We start from the raw sequence: 10,768 nt of genomic DNA, 5'->3' as shown, positions 1-10,768 counted from the left end.
AATTTCTACATCAGCCCTTGTAAATCCTTATATAAATTCATTATAGAATTATATATATATTTATAATCATTCACTATTCAGACTAACACACTTAGTGTGTCTACAGGTTTCCACTGTGCATGATGTCGTGGTACTGAGCCAAATCAGGCATACGTGTACTGTGGAGCAATTGAGCTCTCACGTCAAGTGGCTAATGCAGACTGTCGTCACCCATGCCTGCTCCCCTAAAGCAAAAGCACATTACTGCTAGCTTTAAAACTAATAAACTCATTCCATAATAATATGTGCAGCTGGGCTGGAAATAAATCATTATGGGACTCCTTGTTCCCATCATACAGTATCGAGGCACTGACCCCAATCAAGTGCTCGCAACAAATATTTGAAAATACAGCGTGGCATTGATTAATTTCGCCATATTGTTTTCATGAGATCAATTATAATCCAGCCTTTTTGTAAGAGAGAAAGTTTACATATATCTTAACAAACACTTCAGATGCAAAAGACACAAAAGTGAGATGCACCGAACTCCACCATACATTTTTCACCAGCCCCTCCCCCCTAAACACAACCAAGCAAGCCCACATTCATCCAGCTCCCTGGGGTTCAAGCCCGTCCCCGTTGTCTCCAGACAGTCCTCTGCTCCAACCTGCAACTGCCATCAGACCCATTAATCCATCCGCCAGAAATGACGGTGACTGATCTGATCCCCAAACAATCAATTTGTGCCCCCCCCCACTCAGTCTCCTGGTGTCCATGTACCAAATATCAAGAAAAAGTGTCCGTAGGAACAGTTTCACCAGAGTGAAACGATAGACTGGCAATGAGCGCTTGACCTTGGGGCACCGCTAATTCATCCGTCTCAATTATCTTTTTGAGTATGATACAAAAGGCAAACTGAATATTTTTCATTGTTGTCAGATGACAGTTTCATTTCCTTATCTGCTGGTTATGCCTCCGTTTTCGCATGATGCTGATGTGGCTGCATTTTTAAAAGCAGGGCCTGTCTGGAGGTGGGAGTGAGAACCACGGATCCTTTCAAACACACAAATTGATGAAAACCCCTGTTTCTGTTTGGACTTCCCTCCGTGATGAGCTGGTTGTTTCACCTGGATGTGAAGCTGCAGTGACTCCGGCGTCGGCTCTGCCTGTCCATCAAGACGGAATCACTCAGGGCTAAAACTGTCGGCTGTCAGATACAAACTCCTGGCGAGCAGCAGTCGGAGGCACTTGTAGCTTGTCAGTCTCTCGTGGTCTCCATCTGCCGGAGCTTTGGAGGCTCTGACAGACGGTGCTCGCGCAGGTTCAGCTCCGGCTGACGGTCAACTGAGATCGAAATGCTTGACAGCTTTAAGAAAGCAAAGCTTTTCTAGTTGATGACTGGTTTACTCCATGTTTCCTCTGGCTGAGAATTAAGCTGCGGTGCTGAACTGCTCCAGATTCATCGCATGGGTTCAGTTCCTACTGACTGTGAAGGACTCAACTTTTCCCACGGTGCATCCAGACTGATATCAACTAAAAAAACAACACAAGAGCCACAGTAAATTATAAAATAAGCCGTGAAAAGGTGCTGATTAAAATACAAGCAACAATATAAAATTCAGAAAATTCAATATAAAATAGCCTTTGAATTCACTAAACTGTCAAAATTTAACTTTTCTGACTGGAAGTTTTTTTATTTTTTTTATCATTCACTTTCCATTGTGAGAGTCTCTGAACAGAGAAAACACTACACAGGCTGTGCATGATAATCTCTGCTGTGCGTCAGCGAGCGAGCAGCTCTCAGCACTTTGGACACAGACCATAACGGCGATACGAGCCCGTCTGATGCTGGGCCTCCAGCAGCCGTGGAGATAAAGCGGGCCACGCCACAATGCAAAGCGGGCCATCTGATAGCGCAGAGCAGAAGGTGGAAGGAGGCATGTGTCTGGGAGAGGCAGCTGAGGAGCATTTGTCAGGAGACAGTGACAAAAGGGGGTTGAAGGGGCCTTGCTCGACGCCATTCACAGACAATTTGTAAGGCCGGCTGTTGACGCCGGGCCAAAGACTCGGGAACAGCTGGAGCCCCGCCGTGATTGATAAACGCGGGCCTCCAAGAACTTCATTTTGATATGAATGAAGACAAAAGCGCGACAACATTCTGCGAGTGTTTAATATCACCGTCATTAAGTGGCGACAGTGGACGAACGCCCCGTCCTCAGCTGGGGATGCACGGCGCCAAAAGCGAGGTCAGCGCCCCCTGCTAATTAACATTTTTATGACAAAATAGCCTTTTTGTAGCAGATTTGTAATGAATTCAGGTTTCAAGCTGCGCGATTAAAAGAACATTTAATCTGGATTTAAAGGTTTGTAATACACAGAGGAACAATTAATAAAAACTCACTTTTAGCCGTCGCATGTGCGTTTAGAGACCACGTTCAAACATTTGTACAAACACAAAGAGAAAAAACGCTGACTTAATCGTCCTTGTCATGCTAATCACGCTTTAACCTGATTTCAGCGCACACTGAGGAGCGCGGCCGCGTCACACGCCGTCCGCGGGCGCCGTGACCCGTGCTCGCGGGTCACCGGGAGCGCGGCCGCCCGGCTACGACTTCCAAACCCGCGCAGACGTCTTCATCCCGGCTGATTTATGTGGCAACGCGCTGATAATGAGCGCTCGCAGTGAAATAACAAAAGCATTTCTGTTTTCAGTCTGTTCCTCTTATTGATTATGCTGGTTCAAATAAGCAGTTTTATCAACGTAACACAGGATTTCCCATCTCTTATACAGAACTCTGAGTAAACTATGCACATTCATCCCTGACCTATTTAATGGCTGGATAGTGCCAAAGACCTACACGGGAAAATTGAAAAGTTTTCCATCATTAAGTGATATATATGGTTGTGACTGCAGTCCATAAAAATTGGGGAATTGTTCTGTTCTAATTTAAAATTCCATTTCAGACACTCCTCACGGTGACAAAGGAGGACATCCATCCAGTAACACGGGCGCGGATTCGCTGCCAGGATTCACGATGAATGAGTGAATATTGATGAAGTTGAAAAACTCCACCGGGGGCCTTTTTCAACATCACTCCGCCGGAGAATGGGATGGGGGGGGGGGGTGGAGGGCCGAGCTTATACTGGGTTTCCATGGAGAGAGGCACCTTTCTCAATATTCAGAATCCCAGAGTGCTCTGTAGCAGTCTCAAAAGGAGATCAATCTCACTTTGAAGCACTGGGGGCTTCATCTGTTTGTGAAGGATGTGAGGTGTTGCCTAAATGACTATGCCAATTCTTCAAAACCCACTTGCATTTGACACTCGGTGCCTCTGCAGTCATTGTTTCTGGAGCGCAAGTTCGCGGGCGCATGATGGAACCCAGCCCACTTCAGAAAGCCTCAGTCAGGATGAAGATTTAGGTGCTCGGCAGTCGTATTAGTTACTGGAGCGGAGCCCGCGTTCTCAAAGAGCAGCGTGAGAGACAAAGAGCAGCCTGGAAAAAAGATCCACGAGGAATTTGACAATAATGTGGGCTTGGAATCTAAATGGTTCCAACCCCATATTATTGCCACAGGTGTAAATAACTCACTGAAGCCTGCTTTGATTTTGTGTCTGCAGCATTTCATTGATTTTGTTTTCGCGTTACAAAGTCAAATTCAGCCTCGACAGCCGGACTCAGAGCGGAGCAGAGCAAACGGCATCATGCAAAATGGCTCTCGTGCGTGAAAAGAGCGGCTGCAGGTCTGATCCCACCGTGAACAGATCCCCCTCCGTCTGGAGCGTCGGGCTCCTGCTCTGTGGTTCCCTCACAGCGCGTTCACGCCAGAACCCTCCGCGTCCGCTCAGCCGCGCCTGCTTTACCAACGCTATTGATTGCAGGTGATGTCCTGGACAGAGTCCATCTGACCTCTGGAGGGGCTTAAATACATCATTGTCCGGCGGGAGACCTCCAGAGACTCTGGTTATACTGTGTGTGCAGCTCCGCGTCTCACTCCCAGACGCGCTGATAAAGTGGACACACAAACAGTCAACAGGACGAGCGGATAAGCACTTCTTCCTCTTTTTCGATGCTGTGCAAAATCTAAAAATAAACGCCGCGCTTGAGTGATGGCGTTGGGTTAAGTTGAGCACTTAACACGTTTCGGCTGAACCTCTGACCTTTAACCCCTGCTGGGAGGCGCTAGCGGGCCGCGGGCGGACGCTGCGGCTCCTGTCATAACCGCGCTGATCTGCTCGTCTCGTTGCCTCGCTGTGCGTTCTAATTGGTGTTATTAATCAGCGAGCGTGTTAACACTGGCTCTAATGTGTGCGGCGAGCGTCGGCGCCGTACACACCTCAGAGCCGTTGATGGAAACCCAGCCAAACGCAGGGTTACCTGCCACGAAAGCGCCTGAGAAACAGTCATCAATGCATTGTGGGGAGTTAAATTAATTAACAGCAGGCCTCTTGTAGAAGTGGATTTCAGTAAACAAACATTGTAATGTGCAGTAATTCATTAAATATGCCAGGCTTCGCGTCTTCGCGCGTCGCGTGGGAATCCATCAGACGTTTGGAGTTTGATAATAATCATCCAACGAATGAGTCTTATATTTTGTAAAACTCTAAAAGGAGCTCAGCCTGATGTCACGACCTACAAAGAACCACTTAGAGCTTCGAGGTTCAAAATGTAGTTCTAGTTTGTTCAATTGAAAATGTGTCCCAACTTATTATAATAAACAAATCTGATTGTTACTGTACGACTTCTCTCTGGTTCTGTGCCATCGACGGCCGCTCCGGCACTAATTCCAAAAACAGGGCCCCCGCGTTCCTTCCGCGTCCCCCCGACGCGCATCCCACGTCTGCGACGCGCGCGCGCCCCGGCTCTGCACGCGAGCCCGCTCGCGGCTGATGATCTGCGAATCGATTCGCCGTTCTCACAAACGAAGGGCACAAAAGGCTGAGCAATCAGTCCAAGGCTGGCTGCGTTTGGCCCGGAGAGAGGAGAGACACCGCGAGCGCAGGGCAAGCATGGCTGATCTGAATCATGAAGAATAATGTTTAGCCTGGCAGATGATTAGGGATGTTAATTTTTTTTAGGGGGGGGGGCAAAGGGGGCTGGCACTTGGTGATGTCACTCTGGCGATCGGAACAATCTGGCAGGGCCGATCCTGGCGAAACGCAGCCCAATTTGCCGGGGCTCCTGCTCCATTTGCCTGTTAATGAGCGCTGTTGTTGGAGGTACCCATGTGTGCCATGTCACCGGGCGCGCAGGCGGCACCTTCACCTGACGCTCTGACCGCGGAGGCGCGCGGCAGCCGCCGCGCCAGATGTTCCGCCGCTCCTGGGGAGGGCGCCGCGGGAGACGCGCGCTGTCAGAGGGCCGCCGACGTGTCGCCGGGAACAAGCGCCGCGACGCGTGTGCGCCTCCGTGCGCGCGCGGCGGGCGCTGAGAAGCCGGCCGTCAGCTCTTTTGTGTGGAGCAGCATCACAATGACAGGCGCGGCTCCTGGACGCGACTGAGTACAGATGATTCCACGGTCACCTGCGACAACGGCACACTGAGCGGATGCGTGTGATCACTGAGACCGGGCTGGATGTACAGATGTAAATATGCCGCTTAGAAGCCCCCCCTCCTCCTCTGCCCCCCTTCCATCTGGCAGACAATAGTTTAAAATTCTTAATCCATGAGCAACCATTGAACATTAGCGAATTGCAAATTACAGATGTTTTACTGTCTCTCCCTCTCCCCTTTTTCCTGTTTTGATCTGTGCATCCCACTGTCACTCAGTGTCGCGTACGCCTCCCCAGCTCCTCTGCATTCATTAGACACCCCGCGCCATCATGGCACCATATGACACTGTCATCATTTGGTAATTAAACCTTTGCTCGTTTAAATATGAAAAGCTGGCAAGGGTGTGATCATAAACAACGTTGCACAAAGCAGATTTTCCAGGCTAAATGAGAATTCGAGCAGCATCGTGCCAGAGATGGATTTTTTTTTTTCCTTTTTTTCATCTTCACTTGGAGGAAAACAAAAATGAATAACAAACAGCGGAAAAGTTGCTCCGGTGCCAAACATATCAGACGGTCGTGCATTAAAATTCATGTCAACAGGAGCTTTATTTAAAATGCAAAACGGCTCACTTTAAAAAACAAACTCCAGCTCCACGTCTAATGTGACTGGCAGCAGTTTGACGGTTATGTCCTCAGATTACAGCTCCCGTCTTTGAAAGTAAACACTGATAATAGAGCAACGCGCTCATGATGAGGCCACATTCTGAGTCATCAGTGCTGCTCTTTGCTGTGCTCTAAACACAGCACTGCTCCTTCATGTTGGACCAGCAGACAATAAAATCCCCCCGGTGCTCACGAGCAGACCTCAGCTTCTCCCAGATGCTCCTCTACATCCACACAGGCCTCCATCACTGAAGATTTAGCCAAATGGCATCGGAGAGGAGGAAAGCCCCAACCATTACAAGCCAAACTACCGGCTTTTTATTACCACTAAACAATCTTCCTCAGAGCCGTCCTTTAGCGAACCTCCAAGCTCGGAGTGGGCGCGAGAGTGCGTGGGAGGAGGCCATTCAGTCACATTATGGCTTTCCATAGATCAAGGTCACAATTTTCATGATCATTACACCACTGAAGGTGACAGGAAGCATTTACCGAAGTGATCAGGAGCTTATGCGGGAGCTGCTCATCCGTGGATTTCCGGGGAGAGGAATATATGTGTACACACAGCCTCACACGCGCACGCACACAAACTAATCAGCAGCGAGCAGCTGACGTATTATCATATCATCACTGCAGCCAAGATAACGAGAAAAGACCAATAAAGACAATGAAAGAAATGCAGCACGTCGGTACAGTGTTGGTAAATAATAATAATATTATTAACGAACATTTGAGTTGAGTGGCTGCTACGTTATGCATTCGTGTGCCATAGGCTCACACATGTCAGCAGCTCACTGGACAGAGGCTCCGCTTCCCATATTGTGACATGTGATTGGAAGCTGTTGGCTGTCTGGTCGGGACAGAGGCAGCTGGTGGGACACGTCCAAGCCGCCTCAGGCCTGCTCATCCCTGCCACGCACACACACACACACACACACACACACACACACACACACACACACACACACACACACACACACACACACACACACACACGCGCGTTGATCCAGTGAAGGATGAACCCAGGACCTGATGGGAGGACTGGGTGCCTTTATCCACTGGCAGAGGGAACAGTGGGTGGATGGAAAAGTGGCAAAGATTTTAGGTTTTAGGACTCGATCATGAGAAATAAAAAAGAGAGAAATTAGAAACTGTCCTATTTTCTTATTCCTAATGATGATCCACAGTATTCCTGCCTTTAATTCCCAAAGCCCTTATAATTGTACTGTTCTGCAAAGCTTCTCCGTCTTTGTTAGGTTCCAACCAGAGGGGCACATATTTAACTACTCATGTGGAAAGTTTGATGGGGAACAGAGGGGATTTAGCCTTTCCCACTTCAATAAATGCAACATGGAGAATACTTTTGAAAATGACAAGATACAGTCCTATTTTTACTCCGGCACTGCAGGGCATATTTAACAATTACTTGAAAATCTGCATAATGAATGAGGAGCCGGAGTTTATTTTAGGACTTTTAGCACTTTATTCCCCCTACTTGCAAGTCTGTCATATCATTGGAGATGAAAAGAAAACGTGTTTGAAATATCTCATAAATTTATGATAACTTGTGTTTTTCACATTTGAAACAAGTTTAAAACTAATATTAATATGTAATATATATATATATATTTTAAATAGGACCTTCATGCAAATGAGATGTTAATTGTTCTTAATGATTTGCTGCACCTGAGGCATAGAAAAGCTCAGGAACTCCACTGTCTGACTGCTTTTGTGCTCAGGGTATGAAAAGCAATTTAACAAAGTGTTTTCTAATCAAAGTAATGTAACCTGACCTCACGTGCGTTTGAATACAAAACCACTGGAACCTCTCAGAACCGTGTGTTTGTGTGCGAGGACTAATGACGGGACAGATCATCAGCTGAACCGTCAACCTGAAACCTGCAGATATGAGAAGAGTTTAATTAACACCGAGCTGGATGCAGGTTCTTCACGCGGCTGTGTGGACTTTTTTATTGTGTGTGTGTGTGTGTGTGTGTGTGTGTGTGTGTGTGTGTGTGTGTGTGTGTGTGTGTGTGTGTGTGTGTGTGTGTGTGTGTTTTATCTTCTGAAATACGACCCTGACTGCTGTAAACTTAAACACTGACTTTTACGCCTATTCTTAATTTTTGACGATTCTCCATCAAAGACAATTGGCTGCATTAAAACTGCATATTTATTCTTTTAAGTGTATTTGAAATATAAGTCTGTCTCTGAACTGTCAAAAACACATAACAGCTCATTTCGTTAACTCAGTGTTTAAAATAATCCAACAGAAATAGAGTCAATTGCATGTTATGGTTAAACATCAGCTTCCGTTGCATTTAAGTGGTTTTACGCACAAAGACATTATGTATTCATTATTTATAGACTCCATCGGTAAGTTACAGTGGGAAACCATTTCATTCACAGTCCTGTCTGTCATGTGCACGTGCGCCGAACCCGCAGTGAACGTCCTCCATCTACAGTCAACAAACAGATGAAAGTTGCTTTTAATTTATTGATAGATTTCCGACGTTCGGGGGTTTAGACCGAGAAGCAGTCTGACGGGCGATGACGTATTGATGACATTAAAATGAATCTCCACAATAATCCAATAATAAATTCACTATGATACAGTCAATATTATTATTACAGGGCTGTCACGTGGATACGAGCAAGGCCTGATGCAGGCAGAACATTTCACAAACATTATAAAGAACACTGAGATTGTTTCAGCCAAAAGGCCAAAATCTGATGCTTTGATGACTTTATAAGCTTAAGGTATAAATACTATACCTCAAGTTTTACTGCTTTATGCAATGATCTAATGAGCAATGTTGTATAGAATTTGTTCCTCTTGGATTTTTTGAAGATAATAAATAAAAGACAAAAAGAAATGTATCAATAAGAAGCATAGATCACCTCTTAGTTTCACATTTAAACGGTGGGATCAATGGAAAACAGTTGTAATCATCTAATTAATTATGGGCAAAATTAAAAGCAAGTGCAAAATCAATCTTTCACGGTGTCGAGGATGGAATCAAATTGATGCTCCATCTGTTCATGCCAGCAAGATTTGTAGCCCGGAGTAGAGTAGCCTCGCTGCAGGAGAACAGTGTGGAAATTCAACGTTCAGCCGCTACAGGGTCGGAGAGAAACCTCGCAGAAGCTCGCGTGCAAGTGGAGAAATGCGGGGTTCAACGTGAGGCTTGATACAGTTTCGTTTCGTTTTTTGCATGAAAGTAAACATCATCTAATTATTTATTCATTCAAATGCAATCATTTATAACGACAACTTTTCTACATATGTTTCACATAGATGGTCACATAGACACACAGTTTGAAATTGAAAACGACTCCATTGGATCCAAAAGAATTAATATCCAGCTTACACCTAATGCCAGCTAACGCCTGCAAGGGATCTCTGATCGATTAGTGACGTCAGAAACCCGCGAGAAAACCGGCAGCGTCCGCACGCGCACGCAGGACGGGACCTCTCCCACCTTTAGGAACGAGGAGTTCTCTCGCGCCACCACCAACTCATCCTCCGCACGGTCTGAGCTGGTGCACGGCGGCGGGAGCTGCTGGACCCTCGGTGCTCCTGCTCCCCTCCTCCTCCTCCTCCTCCTCCTCCTCCACGCCACCTCTCCTCTCTCCTCTGCACAGGCCATTAGGAAGCGGGGCAAAAGATGAATTGCTCTCTGTCAATACGTTACACCTCTCCTAATGGGTGCACACAGGCTCCAAAAACATTTTCCAAACTCTTGACACGGCATCGTCTTAAATACTGCAGTTGTGTGTCAGAGAGAAGAACAGTCCCTCTTCTTCATTTCAATTGTATTTGTATTTTTATTTTTTTTAAACTTGCCATTTCGCCCGTTTTCAGTCCTCGTGACCACGCGATTGCAATAATTCAGGCTGTATTTTTTCCAGGTACAACTGCAGCATTACGGGTTGTCCTATTCATGTTTAACGTGGGGTGCATGACCTTTTGGGAGCTCTCTGGCCCCACGTCGGAGCATCTGAAGGAAATAAGGGTCGCAGTGCACGTGCTGATCCGACACGAGCCAAATAAACACGTCAAAAACTACGTATTCGTTCGCGCACGTGTTCAAAACCCTATTTCAGCATTTTGCCTCCCTCACTTCCTCCTTACTCCTGCTTAATTTTTGCAGTGGGGAGATCAAATTGTGGGGAGCAGGAGGGCATAAGAGAGGAGGGGTAGGAGGGAGTGATGATGGTGAAGGTAGTGGGGGTCTTATGGGGGGGGGGGGGGTGTAGCTTTAAGGGAAATGTGCAGCCGGGTGTGAAATTACAGCCTATAGTGCTACATATTGTACCAGAAGCCCACTCCAAAAACAGTAACAAAAAGAGAAATCATCCCCAAACCTGACCAGGAGGCAGAGCGCGAGATGTGGCCGTCTGCCCCAAAGAGATGCCCCGAACCCCACCTTTAGCCCCCCACGCTCCCCAAAACAACCGGATACTTGTCCAGAGAGCGTCACAAGTAACCAAACAATTAGAAAACGTGATTATTATTATTATTATTATTATTATTATTATTATTATTATTATTATTATTATTATTATTATTATTATTATTATTATTATTGTTATTATTATTATTATTATTATTATTATTATTATTATTATTA

This window comes from Betta splendens, chromosome 19, assembly GCF_900634795.4.
Source record: "Betta splendens chromosome 19, fBetSpl5.4, whole genome shotgun sequence".
In the NCBI taxonomy this organism is placed as follows: domain Eukaryota; kingdom Metazoa; phylum Chordata; class Actinopteri; order Anabantiformes; family Osphronemidae; genus Betta; species Betta splendens.
The sequence above is the reverse complement of the archived record's forward strand: the minus strand, read 5'-3'. Positions refer to the sequence as shown.